Below are 15,043 nucleotides of genomic sequence, written 5' to 3'. Positions count from 1 at the left end.
TATATTTATATTTATATTTATATTTATATTTATATTTATATTTATATAATAATTTATAATCAAGCTCATTTACAGTCTATTTGATACAACTTGTCCCTTCTGACAGTTACTTTTCTCGGTTTTCTCCTTCCTGCACGTGGTCACAACAATCAGGCAAGAAGAACTGTTTCTATGGCAACAGCACGTTCAGCCAAATGTAGTGGCTCATTTCTCTCGCTCTGCAATGGTGAACATTTTACCCTTTCCGCACGTTGCCAATTTGAATCTAAACAAATGCACATTGTTTTAGTCGAATGTCAACTTGATTAGCGGACCTGCTGCTTATTGAGAGAATTCTTTTTAGTTCTCTTTTGTGTCATTTAATTTTATAGAGCTGAGATTTACTTGCAATAAATAATTTCGTGTTTCAACACCAGACGCAAAATCCGGCAACACAGCATTGAGCACCACGTGAGCTGTCAGAAGGGACAAGTAGTATCAATTACAGTATAAGTTCTTATACCTTAATACACTCACGCACGGAATTGAAACCTTTTAAATGATCGAGTACAATTATGGAGCAATTTAAAGAAATGATATAGATGAGACATTTTTTTCAACCAGCGGCCAGTGTTGCCAATTTGGGGTAAAAAAATCGCTAAATCTAGGTGATTGGACTTCCAGAATAGCGACAAAAAATATTATTTTCGATTAGGGACTTTTATTGGTGATTTTTAAATGACGATTTGCCGACTTACTTATTGTGAACAAATCAAACACTATTAGTTGGAAGCACTTTTTATATGTTCGTTTTTCTTTTACTTATTTGAATTAGCCCAAGCGTCAGTGAGTTCGGTAAATATACAGGGAGTCCATAAAGTCCTGCAGGAAAGTAAAACTCTATAACTTGGAAACCGTTATGTTTAAGTGTATAAATTTTTGGGGTTGGAAGAAGGGAAGTTTAAAGTTTTGTTCTGGCCACAATGCTTGATGCTGGCCACAATCCTCAGTGACGTTTGCGCTGGTAATCACGTGACTTAATATGGCGTCTTTTAAAGAAAAGGCACAATGCGTTTTGTGGAATTAAAATCTTGCATTTCAGTACGGAGAAAGTTCCTAACAACGTATGGGAAAGCATCTCCAGCAGAAACAATTATCAAAAGGTGGTACGAGAAGTTAAAAGAAACTGGAAGTGTGTGAGATTTACCACGCAGTGGAAGGCCAGGAACGAGTGACGATGTGATTCACATGTTGCAGGACAGCGTAGCCAGGAGTCCAATGAAGTCGCTTAAACGTAGGTCATTGGAACTGGGAATACTGAAGTCAACGTTACACAAGTCGTACGCAAGAATTTGAAGATCCGGTCCTATAAGTTAAAATTTGTGAACGAGTTGATAGAGGAAGACCGTGACATGAGAATGGAATTCTGTGAATCAATGCTTACCCGCTTACAAGAAGATGGTGACCTTCTGTCTCGATTTCTGTTTTCAGATACAGCAACATTTCATGTGTCGGGAAAAGTGAACAGGCAAAACTGCCGAATGTGGGTGGTGGTGGTGGAAAATCCACGTGAATTCGAGGAGCACAAGCGGGGTAGTCCCAAAGTCAATGTGTGGTGTGCTGTTTCAATGGACCACATTATCGGCCCTTTTTTCTTCGAGGAAGAGACGGTAAATGGTAACAATTATCTGAACATGCTACAGACATTCCTTTTGCCAGAACTTACTAGGTTAGGCATCCTTAATGAGGTCCACATGCAAAAGGATGGGGTACCACTGCACTATGCCCTTCAAGTTTGATAGTTTCTTAGCGAAGAATTTAAGGAGAGATGGATTGGTCGAAGAGGACCCACACCTTGGCCTGCAAGATCACCAGATTTGTCGCCTTGTGATTACTGGCTGTGGGGACACGTGAAGACCAAGGTGTATTCGCAGAAGCCAGCTAATCTGCATGATCTCAAGAACAAAATAACTGATGTGATTTTGAACATTCCAGACGAGCACCACCAACACGTAATTCTTGGTTTCCCAAAAAGACTGCAAGAATGCTTGGTCGAGAATGGTGCACAATTGGAGGTTTGGCGATGAATCTTAACTAACTGAAACAAAACTTTGAACTTTTCTGTAAGTACACCAAAAAGTATTTGTTAATACATTACGTAGTTTCCAAGTTATAGAGTTTTACTTTCCTGCAGGACTTTATGGACTCCTTGTACAAGCTATATTCCATGTGAAGTCTCCAGGATCCCACTTTGTTTTCTGATAGGCTACATCTTGTCCTCTAACCGAGAACAATTTTAACCTTCAATGTCATTTATTTTGCAGAGTTTCCGCTGAGAAGTACAAATAACACAGTATAACCAATTATCTCTAAAAGCTCAAGTTAACGTGAAGTGGATGTAAGTTTTCTTTGTGAACATTTAAGTTTCATGTCTTTTTTCCTGACATTTTTGTTTTCTTTGAAGTGATATTGATCATAAAGTAAAACATATATGTTATACTAAAAGGATATTATAGTCAAGGTACTGGTTTTTTCCTCAGTCTTACCAGGTAAATGCAGGGATGGTACCTAATGAACAGGCCCTAGCCGATCCTTTCCACTGTTGTTGTTGTTGTTGTTACATATCAAGTATAAAATGGCCTCTGAGCTGTATCTGGTTATATATATATATATATATATATATATATATATATATATATATATATATATATATATATATATATATATATATATATATAGTGGCGGATCCAGGATATGGTCAAGGGAGGGGCTAAATCCCAAAGTTTGCCGCTTTATTCAGTGAAAAACAGTATTGAAGCCCATTTTATCCAGTGTATACCTGAGCGTCAAAGGGGACTATAGCCCCTCTTGGATCCGCGCCTGTATGTATAAAGATAAAGATAGACGGAATATCATGAATAATTATTTAGCGATCTTTCACCCAGATTGGAGTCATTTCACCTCCCATTTAGTGACTTTTGTGTCAACTTTTTGGCAACACTGCGGGCAGTGGCGCTAACGCACTTGAACATCGATGGGCAAAATGTGTTGACTTGTCAGGGGACTATGATGATTAGCTCGGGAGAGTAATACTTCCGGAAGTAGGAACTAAGTACACAGTTCTGATTGGTTGGCGTTATCTGTATCTTGCAACGTAGCATACATATAGCAGAAATCAAACGCTTGCTGCTGTCGGCCTTCGTAACCGAGCGTGCTAGTGCTACGGGCTAGTTACGGAAATCGCTCTTGGCGGTGGTTCAAACCCGGCCCATGGATTTTTTAAAAATTTCATAATACTTTTCATTAAAATAAGGTTAAAATAATACTAAAAATGATTTACTGACTTTTGTGCAGATAAGTAGTAGTAGTAGTAGTAGTAGTAGTAGTAGTAGTAGTAGTAGTAGGCTAGTAGTAGTAGTAGTAGTAGTAGTAACGGGTTAGAAGCCCCACAGGCCTGTTTTCTACCACCTTGACCCCCATGATATAAATTTTGTGACCAACTTAAAACAGCTGACTAGGGTAGCGCGCGAAAAAAAAAAAAAAAACAAACTTACTTCCAAGAGTATTACTCTCCGAGCGGGTCGTGTACTATGTTGAAAAGTAACACCATCTATAAACTCTGCTGCTCCGTTCATAGCTAGGCTTAGAACTTTCGTAACAACCCTCGTATATCCGTTGGTCGTGAAGGGGTTAACCCAAAGGATACAACCATTAAATTAAAGACGTTAAATTAAAGATTTCTTTTCATGTATTTTTTTCTTCTTATTATTATTCACTGTTTTTCTTAGCATTCATTAATATCTCGCTATCATTCATCAGTCGGAATTTTAGAGCACTCATTAGCTAGAAGCACTTGTAATTATCAGAATTTTAAAGACTCAAGGGCTAATATAAGAACATTATGCCAATAACAGTGTTTTGTAAAATAATATGTTTTTCTTTTAAAGCCATTATATCAGAAGATTAATTCCTATAATTAATTCTCGTATTCTTTATTCAGCACACGAAAGAATTAAACAATACCTAGGAGAAGATTTTCTCCCTTTTGTTCATTAGTTATGACAGGTGAAAGTGGGAATGCAAACTACAAAACTACAAAAACAAACGAGTGCTTTTTTTTTTTTTTCGTATTTGATTGAGAACGAAATCACTTTTCATTGGAGTGTTGCCAGTACATGTGATAAATCTGTTTGGAAATTGGTATCGCATGGTAAATTACTGTATGGTAATACTGCCCAGGCGCGCGCCGTTAAATTTTTGTTGGGGGAGGTTCAATACTATAAGCCACTACGCATATGTAGTATTAAACGCGTATTATTCTGCACTCGAAGAGACGATAAGTAATTGTAAAATACTTTCAACTATATTTTCAGAAAGAAAATGATAGAACTAGTTTGTTTTTATAAGAGTAAGGAAAGAGATGAAGGGTAAGTTCACATTTCCATACTACATCAATTATTTTTCTGTTAACTTTTTTATTAGAATTTCTACTTTTTTTGGGGTAAATTTTAGACTTTCACTTAATCAGCTACTGTTTCCTTACTATTTATCACAGAATACCCCCCCCTTTTTTTTTCAAAATAGAGCATACTTTTCAGCGGTGCCACTCACATGTCCGTATCATACACCAGAACCGAAAAAATCGGAAAAACAGGAATGTTTTTTGAAAAAAAAATCACCTCGGAACATTTGCGCCTCTCGGGCTCGGCTCCGGCTTCGCATAGGGATCTCAAAAAGAGTTGATAAATACCCAAAGGTACACACAATCCGTATGGAAAGTTTCAATTTGATATCTTGAAAACTAAAGGCGTGAAAAAGTTTTGAAATTTGTCTTTAAAAATAAATAAAAGTCACGCCCCTCTGCCCACACTTGACGCCGCCAAGTTGACCATCCTGTTCCAAAACGCATCTGGGGTGAGCATCCTTGACTTAACAAATAAAAAGATAGGTTTAAATACCTGTTATAGAACCTAAATAAGCGATCAAAGACGATACTACACCATGGTAATAAAAGTTACCAAAAATTCTAAAGGAGTTAAACCTGTACAGTTTCACTGAGAAAGTGTACAAATGTATGTTAAGTTCAGGCCCGCAACTAGGGTTTCTGTCACCCGGGGCAAACACACAATTCGGCGCCCCCCCCCCCCCAAGGTTTAGTCGAAAAGTATCACTTATGGATTGCAACTGTAAATAACATTCTTAATGAAACCAACTATATCGATTTTTAAGTACTTTAACCCTCCAATACGCGCGCGGGCTACCATTGTAGCCCAGCGTTTTTATTTTCCTTGCCGCAAAGTAATTCGAGATGATAACTCAAAGGGTGTCTGTGTACCTTTCTATCAACTATCATTCTGCGTGTTTAGGGTGTGGTCAAACGTAAAATCGAAAGGATCTCATTGTTATTTTGCTTGAAAGTTACATGGGCTACATCTGTAGCCCGCGCGACTATTGATGTCACAGGTGTTCCAAAGCGTCAGAGTTTTTTCATTATAGTTTGAGTGTTGATCAGATGGTCAATGAGTTTGCAAAATGCCAATTCTGATGAGAAATGTTTTTAAAACCAATATTTACGATCCAAAATCATTGAGAACATAACAATGCAACAATGAAAAGCTTATTTTTATTTCTGTAAATTTTTCGGTGTAATCCTTTGATGTGCAGAAAAGAAGAAAACTTTCCATCAACAATGAAGCACACAAGAACTCCACACTATATTGTTATGTGTACCTCTCGAACTTGAGCACTTTCTGTACCTTTTGGGCACCTTCCTGTATACTTTCTCTTTCTGTATATATGCACCTCTAAGGTGCAGACAAGTGATAGAAAAAACTGATTCGAGCAAAGCATCTCTCTGTACAGTGCATTAACTAGAAAGTTCATTAAATATGAAAGAAATTGCTTCATAAAATATTAATAAATAGATCAAGATATTTAGATTATTTAATGTATAGTAAATATTATACATTATATACGATTAATGTAAAAAAAATGGTTGAAATTAACAATAAAGCATAATAAAGCATAAGTTGGACTGATAGATAACAATTCAAAATGCCTCGAAAAGCTCTCAAGCAAAACTAATAGATAAAGCTTCATACAGCCTTCACTCGCAAAATCTCTTGGTAGGCGTACAAGAAACAATTAAATACACCGAGGCGTGTAAATTATCTTTTCCGCCACAAAACTGCCCTCTAGTTTAAAAACATTACAGCAATTACTTAACATTACAGGGGGCGCGTCTGAGCTAAACTCTTCAATCACCAGCAAGCAACAAAAATCGGGAACTTTTCGCCCCCGACAAACAAACAGCTCCTTGTGGTGGGAAAGGGGGGCGGATTCTCTGTGGTCGCCCAAGGGAACAAATGCATGCAATATTAGGTTTATAATATATGACATTACACCTATTTAGATGAGATTCTCTCTCTCTCTCTCTCTCTCTCTCTCTCTCTCTCTCTCTCTCTCTCTCTCTCTATATATATATATATATATATATATATATATATATATATATATATATATATATATATATATAAAATCAACGAAAAGAGGTCCCATGGAAAAGGCCAAGTAAACTTTTGGTTTCTTTTAACCTCTAGAATAAGTTCCTCAAATGAAAGGGTGCGATTTTTAAAACAATTGATATATCTTCTTTCTGGCGCCCCCTCCAACCACGCGCCCGGGGCACGTGCCCCCTCTGCCCCCCCTAGTTGCGGCCCTGGTTAAGTTAGGAAGTTTTGAGGGGTCAGGACCCGCTGGAAACCCCGTTCGTGAGCCCCTGGTACTGCTATATCAATAGAAGCGAGCAGAAGACTTTTTTGTTGGTTATCTCCTTCAGAACAATAAGAATTGTAGGCAGGGAGAAAATATTTTTAAATCTATTTTGATTTAAATAAAAAAAAAAAATCGTCAATTCCAAGTTTATCACTTCAACCCTTACTTAGTTATAACCTGGAAAAAAATATGGCCCTATGTTCAATAACGGACTTTTTAAACAAGTAAACTGACTGACTGTCTGAATTGTTGTTTGGCGTCCGTTTCAGCACCGTGGCTATATAAAAATAGAGCTTCACCTTAAAGGGGGGTCCGAACCACATGAGCTCCTATCGGTAATCGAACCAAGATTTCCATCACCAAAGCCACGTTCGCTAACTATATAGCCACGAACAAACTAAGCAATTAAGCATAAGCGATTCTAAATATGATAAGTTTTATAAACTCTTTTATTATTATTATTATTCTGCATCGTGTTAACAATTACAATGTTTGTTTATGCCAATAGTAGTGTTTCCATAATTCTTCAGTTTAACGTCCCACGAATATACTCTTCAAGCTAGGGAGACAAATGATTAATGACAATGTTAGTGAAAGATAAGGAAAATATACCACCCACCATGATCCACTCTGACCCACCGACCGACCCACTCTGCTCAATCATTGTAAACAGCATCTTCTGAATATTAAGGCTGCAGACTACTAAATATTTTTGAAAAACTAATATTTTTTTCTTTTGCCCGTTTTTCGTAAGTGGAAAGAGGTAATAAAATGTAACTTACCACAATAATAGATAATATTATTCTACACCCGAAAATGCGAATCGGAAAAATTTTCAATGTTGCCATCCATAGAAATTACAGTGTGACCAGAATTGGAATTACTCAAAAATCTAGGTAAAGGCAGCGACTAGAAAAATGAACTCAACGGTAATTGATGACTTATCATGCTGTCTACGTTCCTTGTTTACTACTTTTTAAATAATTTTTCTATTTATTTTATAAACCTTACATAAATTATTACAAAATAAATAAGTTATTGCAAAATAAATAGAAGCATTATGGTGGATGGTGGTTCGGAGTGGGTTACAGTGGATCAGATTGGGTCACAATGGATGGTGGGTCATAGTGAGTCGTGGTTCAGAGTGGGTCTCGGTAGGTCGTGGGTCTAATGGATCAAGGGTCAAAGTTTTCATTGACCCACACCATCTCTGCTTTTCACACGCAGTAATACTGTGAAAATTTTAAATGTTCGAGTAATGATTTCTTCGAATATTCGTAATTCGAATAGTGAATTATTATCGAACAATTATCCTCATAACGAATAGATGTTCGAACAATTGTTCGAATAAATATTTATTGTGATAGTTGTTCGAATATTCGGATATTCGAATAACAGCTTACCTATTAATTCGAATATTTTTAACAGCATTAGTTCGAAGATCACAATAGACACTTCTCAATGCCGCCAACAGATGGCGTATGTGTACATACATAGAAAGATATAGACTCCATAGAAACAAAAAAAGACTTTTTTTCTGTCAATTCTTTTCAAAACATTTATGTAATAAACGACCGAAAAACCTATTAATGCAGTATTTTATTGAGTAGGCTAATACATACGTAATCTGATTTTTTTTTTTAAATGGACGTACTTAACATTGTTCTGTTATACCCAAAGTTGTCCTAATGTACTTTTGGCACGCAAACATGGATTACGAAAAGTTCAGTAGAGCGTCGTTTATCCGAACGTCGGTCAACCGAACGACCGCTTAACCGAACTGTGTACTCACTCGCACCTACTCTCCCACCCTACCGTCGATCATTCCCCTCACTCCCAAACCAAGTTTCCCATAGTAGTCGCCGCACTGAGCCACCGCTGGCGGAACATTGCTTCTAATGGGACCTTCATGCCGCCAGTCGCTGTGTTTCAACAATCAGCACACTTCTGTCGGTTTGGCACTGGCTGTAGAAGTAGCGGTAGTATCAAAGCTGTTCACAGCAACAGCTGCGTCAGCTTAGAGTTGAGGCGTGCCGCTCCGCGCATGGCAAATAAACATGTACAGTTCGATCAGGGACGGCGCTAAGGGTGGGCGAGGGTGGGCAACCGCCCACCCGATGGATGGCCTCGCCCACCCATCCGCCCACCCCAACAGAACAGGGGTGTCATTAAGGGGGGACAGGAGGGGGCAATTGCCCCCCGCAAGATTTTGAGGAATACATATACTTTATCGATTGTCTACTAATATACTAGTGCAAACTGTGAAAGTCTTATGTTGTTGGTGTTCTTACCCCCTCAAGCGAAGTCTGAAATGACACCCCTGCAACAGAAGTAGAATAATGAAGGTGACCAGTGCCGGATTTAGGTTTGATGGGGCCCTAAGCTATTGAAGATAATGGGGCGAATTTATTTCTAGCATTCTTTTTCAGCGACAAAATTTCGCCTTTCTGTTTGAATATATGCTATATGGTACCGTAATTTATGGACCTAATACATATCTGTTAAGTAAATACGTTTTCGTGTATATTTCGTTAACTTATTGTTTTGAATACATTACAGAAAAACTGTAAAATTTGTAAAATTAGCGGTAGTTTAATTTGGTACCAATAAAGTCATTTGCCGATCTTTTTGCACCAACTATGATCAACGCTCCACGCCATGCTTCTACAATATGTGGAGGCCGCATCATTTCTCATTTCAAGTTGTTTCAAGTCAGTTGGGTAAAGTTTGAAACGTTTCCAGGGATCCGTGTAAGTAAATACAGTCTAAATATCATCCAGGGTTGGTAATTACTGCCTGAAGCTCAACTAATCGTGTTAGCTTTTTCCAGGTCAGGTTACTGGAGTAACTCAAAATGGAATGCAACCCTCGAAGATTACACAAGGTGTAATACAACACAAATTCGCTGGAACCAGAGGCGAACTTAGAAGGTTAAAACTGGAGAAGGGGCAACTAAAACCCAGATTATGATAGATATATCGTGAGTTTACTCTAAACTTTCAAAAATATGTAAGTAATGGCTTCAATTATTTTTGTTACTCAAAAAACTGGGATCGTAGACCTCTCCGGCCCCTGACTAGATACGTCTCTGGCTGAAAATCATAAAAACATCGTTAAAAAACCTAACTGTTGCACTAAAATTATTATAAGACCTATAAATGTAGGTAGCATCTTTTTACTGCGACGTGAAAAGATGTTGGTACCTTGCCTTGCTATGTAGTAACCAGTGGCGTCTTTAGGGGGGTAGCTTTCGGGCTTAAGCCCCCCGAAATCACTTAGTATAGTAAAGTAAATGAAATATCTTGCAGAATGTTCACATTTCCAGGCAAAGCTCCCCCCCCCCCCCGAAAGTTAGCAAAGCCTCTCCCGAAACAAAATCGTAAATACGCCACTGGTAGTAACTAGTGCCGATAACCTAATGGATTCAGCCTGTTGGATACTAACTTACACAAGGTAAATTCGGGCAGTTCTGAACGTAACAATACATAAAATACTGTTAAAATATATGCAAACGAATGACCCATATGCCTAGAACGAATGGATGAAATCACTACGATTCGTGCTCCTATTCTTTCTTTTAGTCAGGGGCGGGTCCATTCTGAATGTTTAGGGGGCAGTCGTTCGAAGTCAATAGGTTTTATTTTACGTTTATAATACAAAGGTGAAAATTCTTAGGATAGGTTTTATTTTTAAAATAAAAACATATTCAATTCTGGGGGGCGATCGCCCCCTGGATCCGCCCCTACCTTTAGTGATCCATTATTGCACTCTATAGATCACTATATGAGCTCCTCCGTGGCTAAGCGGTTAGCGTACGCACCTTTGGCATGGGAGACCCGGGTTCGATTCCCGGTGGGAGCTCATGTGGTTAGGTTCCGTCTCATGTAGCCTCGCTGCTGAAAGGAACGTTAAACTCAAAATTAACTCAACTCTATAGATCACTATGAAAATCAGTGCCAAGTTCCGAAAGTTATGAAAATACTTCTGCAAACTACTTTTCATACTTACGTACAGCGAAATAAAATAGCTGTAATTTCGCGATGTATAGATTATTGCCGCTTAGGGCTGCAATTCCTTTATATTTTACTATTATTTCGCGAGCTTGTCGTTTCATGCCTTCTTCTTAAGAATCCACTGTTACCAGACTCAATTTCTTGTCGAATTCCAAATAGTACAAGAAAGGGTAGCACTAGAGTTCTATCCGCATACAAGATACTGTATCACTTATGCTGTGAAGTCTTATTAAAGTAGCTAAGTGTAATGGCTGGGAAACAGGGTCCCGATTACAAATGGGGCTCTGAAACAAAATCCCCATTACAAGCGGAGCTGGGAAACGAGGGTTCCATTATAAGCGGGGCTGGGCAACAGAAATCCCATTGCAGGCGGGTTGGAAAACAGGGCCCTATTACTTGCTTCATGAGAGCTTAATACATAACAGTACAGAACACCGTTGTTGTATGTGCGTTTTATCTTATTTGCTTTTTCTTATTATTTGGAAATGACATTACAGCCACTTTTTCTTTAAAATTTTTGGGCCCCCCAAGAGAGCTATAGCTTGTTTAGCTTATACGCAAATCCGGCACTGAAGGTGACATCCTGTACTTCACAAGCAATAGGTATTACTTTCGATTGTAATGTAATAGGTTCTATGACTCTGTTTAACTCTGCAATGGACAATGATTTTAAGACAGATACTTGTAGTAATATAATGATGCCAAAAGTCGTGATTAATGAATTGAAGTTTAACACACACGCACAATCGTGCTATTGAAACGCTAGTGTTTGTATGTGCTGCACTGAAAAAAAAAAGTGCTTTTTAAAAAGCCAACTAAATAATGGTCAGAGCTGGCCAGTATTATCTATTGTCTCATTTTGAGAAAGAGAGGGAGGAGAGTAATGCTTTGTGTCAAGGGCGCCGATCCTGGAGGCCCAAGGGGGTCCGGGCTCCCCCAAACCCCATGTGCGCCCCCGCATTTTATTTATGAATATACAATATTTGGCATAATTTGAATTCAATTTGTCTTAAAATCCTCATGCATACCTTCTGCATCTGAATGCCCCCCCCCCTTTAAATTTACAGAGAAATCGGCGCCCTTGCTTTGTGTTGGCGCGATAGCTTCTTATAAGAGGGTTCCAACTTGCAATTGTTTACAGCAATGTACCACATGTCTTACCCGTGTGGCATTAAATAGATTTGTAAAAACCCTTATTATAGCATTGTTGAGTTGATCTCTGTTGCGTTCAGAAGTCTTGGCGGTCGGTGCTTGTTCAGCTAATATGTCGAAAAAATTTAGCAATTTCTTCTCAGGCTCGGTGTCTTTCTCGTGTTCAAAGAAGAGCGATTTTCAATCCGTTGATGTTAGTGATAATCCTTCTTCTTCAATGGGGAAAAAGACAAAAAATACAAATACATGTGACAACCAGGATTCGCAATTTGAAGTGTTCGATTTCGAGGAAAGTGAAAATGAACTAGATGTTGGAGAGAGCGAAGACGACAGCATTGCTTCTGAGGTTACTCATTTATATTTTTTGTCTCTTGTTTTCTTGTAATAAATACTTCAAAGATAAAAATGTTTGCAGCAGCCTATTTTATCCTTGTTTTACTTTACCTACTTATTGTGTATTTTATGTTATTAACGAAAAGTAGAGTATTATCTGTTAGTCTGCGTTGTTTGAACCTTCTTTTATTTCTATGCATTCATGTGCATTCTTGGAGGAAGAGGAGGTAAAGCAGTCTTGAACTTCTTCGACTACACAGAACACACCGTTATTATTGTTTACAAAGCTGAAAGTAAAGGTAGTGTGTGCGCCACACGAAATTCGGTAGGTCGAGCATATTGCCACGAACTCCCGCAGCCCATCCTAAGTCCTGCATTTCTTCAGTCTTACCAGGTGAATGCTGGAATGGCACCTTCTATAAGGCCAACACAGCTGTTTTCCACATCCTTGTTTCTCCCCTATTTCGGTCTGAGCCTTAGCTAACTAAAGAGTGTAAAAATTGAAATTTAATTATTGTCAAAAAATGTCTACATTGCCCAGTTCTCTTTTCGTTGTTCGCCCACCCAGCAACTAGGTCCGCCTCTTTCCGCCCACCCCATCAAGCGTTCCTGGCGTCGTCCCTGAGTTCGATTATCCGAACAAACCAGTTTTCCGAACACCTATGTCCCCCAATTACTTCGGATAATCGACGCTCTACTGTACTGTAATATTATTGTTGCCACAAGGAAGATAGTGTAGCTCGTAATAGAGGATTGCAATCTTTGACTTTTAATGGAAACCTCCTTTTCCATTATTTACATATTAGGTCTATATAGTGGTATAATGACTTATGAGAGTATCACCGCTCGAATAATCCAAGTTGCGAGTGAAATACGAGGTGCTGAAAAGTTCCTGGGTTCCCCATCTACCGTCCACATAAACCCTGGAAGTTGGTTCATATGAAAGCTTATTATTGTAGTATATAATGGTGCAAATGTAGGTTAATTGTGATTACTGTAAACACTTTTTCTTTCAGGCTTATGAAACAATGATAATGGAGGGTCAAACAAATTTCACAGCTTCGGGCTTACCTCTGGTGCGTGAGGTCCCTGGTTCAATCCCCGGCCAAGTATGTTTGTGGTGGACAACATTGTGTTCGTGGGTTTACTCGGAATACTCCCGTTCCCTCCCATTTTCTGATTCCACCAATTCGTCCATCATCATTCACTTGTCTTAATCATCCTCTCCCTTACTTTAAAGAGCATAATCATGGAACGTTAAAGTAAAAGATTTCATTTTATTTCACAGCGTTGGAGTGTCGGGCCGTCATGAAGTTTCTGTTTCTCCAGGAAATAAGTATAAAGGACAATCACACTAAGATGTCACAAACATTAGCGGAGCAGTGTCGTTCCTACAGCACCATCAAAACCTGGATATCTCATTTCAATACTGGCCATTTCATCGCTGAAAACAAGCCCCAAAGTTTCACCCTAAAATCTCAACGTCCCGGGATATTCGTTTTCTTACATTTATCCACACTCTTTCATGATCGTTTTCTTATACATGGTGTTTCAAAACAACACCGCCAATGTTTGGGAGGTGATTCTTGACACCAAAATAAGACAAAAAGTATAGATCAACCTGGGTGCACAAGTGCTTCCTTTCTAGAGATGCAAGGGCTCGGAAAAAAACCGGCTTTTTTGGAAAAAAACTCGGTTTTTTCTGCTTTGCTTTTTTGCTTGGGAAATTTTGGGCTTTTTTCAAAATACTGCTTTAAATTGATAAAACAGACTTTGAATCGCTTCTCTATAACACAAAAAATAATTTAATTAGTGGTTGATGCTGATAATAATATAAAACATCGAAAATAAACTATGAATTTCGAAAAAATATTTCAAACAATTTTTCTTCAACATATTTACATTATGAATTCCACAGGATTAACCAATGTATATAATAAGAATTTTTTAACTACCTATATACAAAGGTAAGCAGAGTTGGCAAGAACCGTGGTTGTTTTAGAAAATGCCAAAAACCCGTTTTGGGGGGGATGTTTAAACCAGGCTTTTTTGGTTTAAACCAGGCTTTTTGGACAGATTTTTTGCTTTATGTATTTATATTACATATTCACAGAAATAAGTTTGTTTCGCCTTGATGTTATTATGCAACAGCGGGGTTATGCCGGAAGAACTCCCATAAGCTTAAAGAAGTGCGGTCAGTAAATTTCTTAAGTTGAGAATCTCCCGCCCTAGTCATTGGGAAAATCCCGTCATTACTTGAAATGTAAGACAATAAAGGGAAAATCCTGTTTTTGCTTTGCATGTAAAATTTAAAGGTCAACGTACCATAATCAGTACGCTAAAACTGAGGTATTAAATTACAAATTTAGTACCGGTACGTAGATATCATTGAAAGTCCAATCCAAGCTAATGTTGGAAGCTACGTAGGCAATCGATAAATTTTGCCAATTTCTATCAATATATTTAAGCAATATTGGCTTCTTTATAAAACAACACGCATTTAGGCATGCAGAAATATACAATTTGGTTTGTTTCGTATATTTAGGCTTAACATCCTTACGAAATACCGAGGTTATCAAGGAGAAGACTTTCGCTTAAACTGACATCCGAACCGCTACTTGGGTTACGCATGAAAGAAGGTTTGTGGTTCGACAGAGAATTGAACATGGGACACCTTGATTAAAAGGTGAAAGGGAAATTAAACTATTGCAGGTGGTTTGATATCTGGAAACGTCACCATGAAGTTCACACGATTCGCATTTTTTATTCTTTTTATTTTTGTGGTTTAAACC

This window comes from Thermobia domestica, chromosome 14 (assembly GCF_964235325.1).
Source record: "Thermobia domestica chromosome 14, izTheDome1.hap1.1, whole genome shotgun sequence".
In the NCBI taxonomy this organism is placed as follows: Eukaryota; Metazoa; Arthropoda; class Insecta; order Zygentoma; family Lepismatidae; genus Thermobia; species Thermobia domestica.
This window is presented reverse-complemented; position numbering follows the sequence as displayed.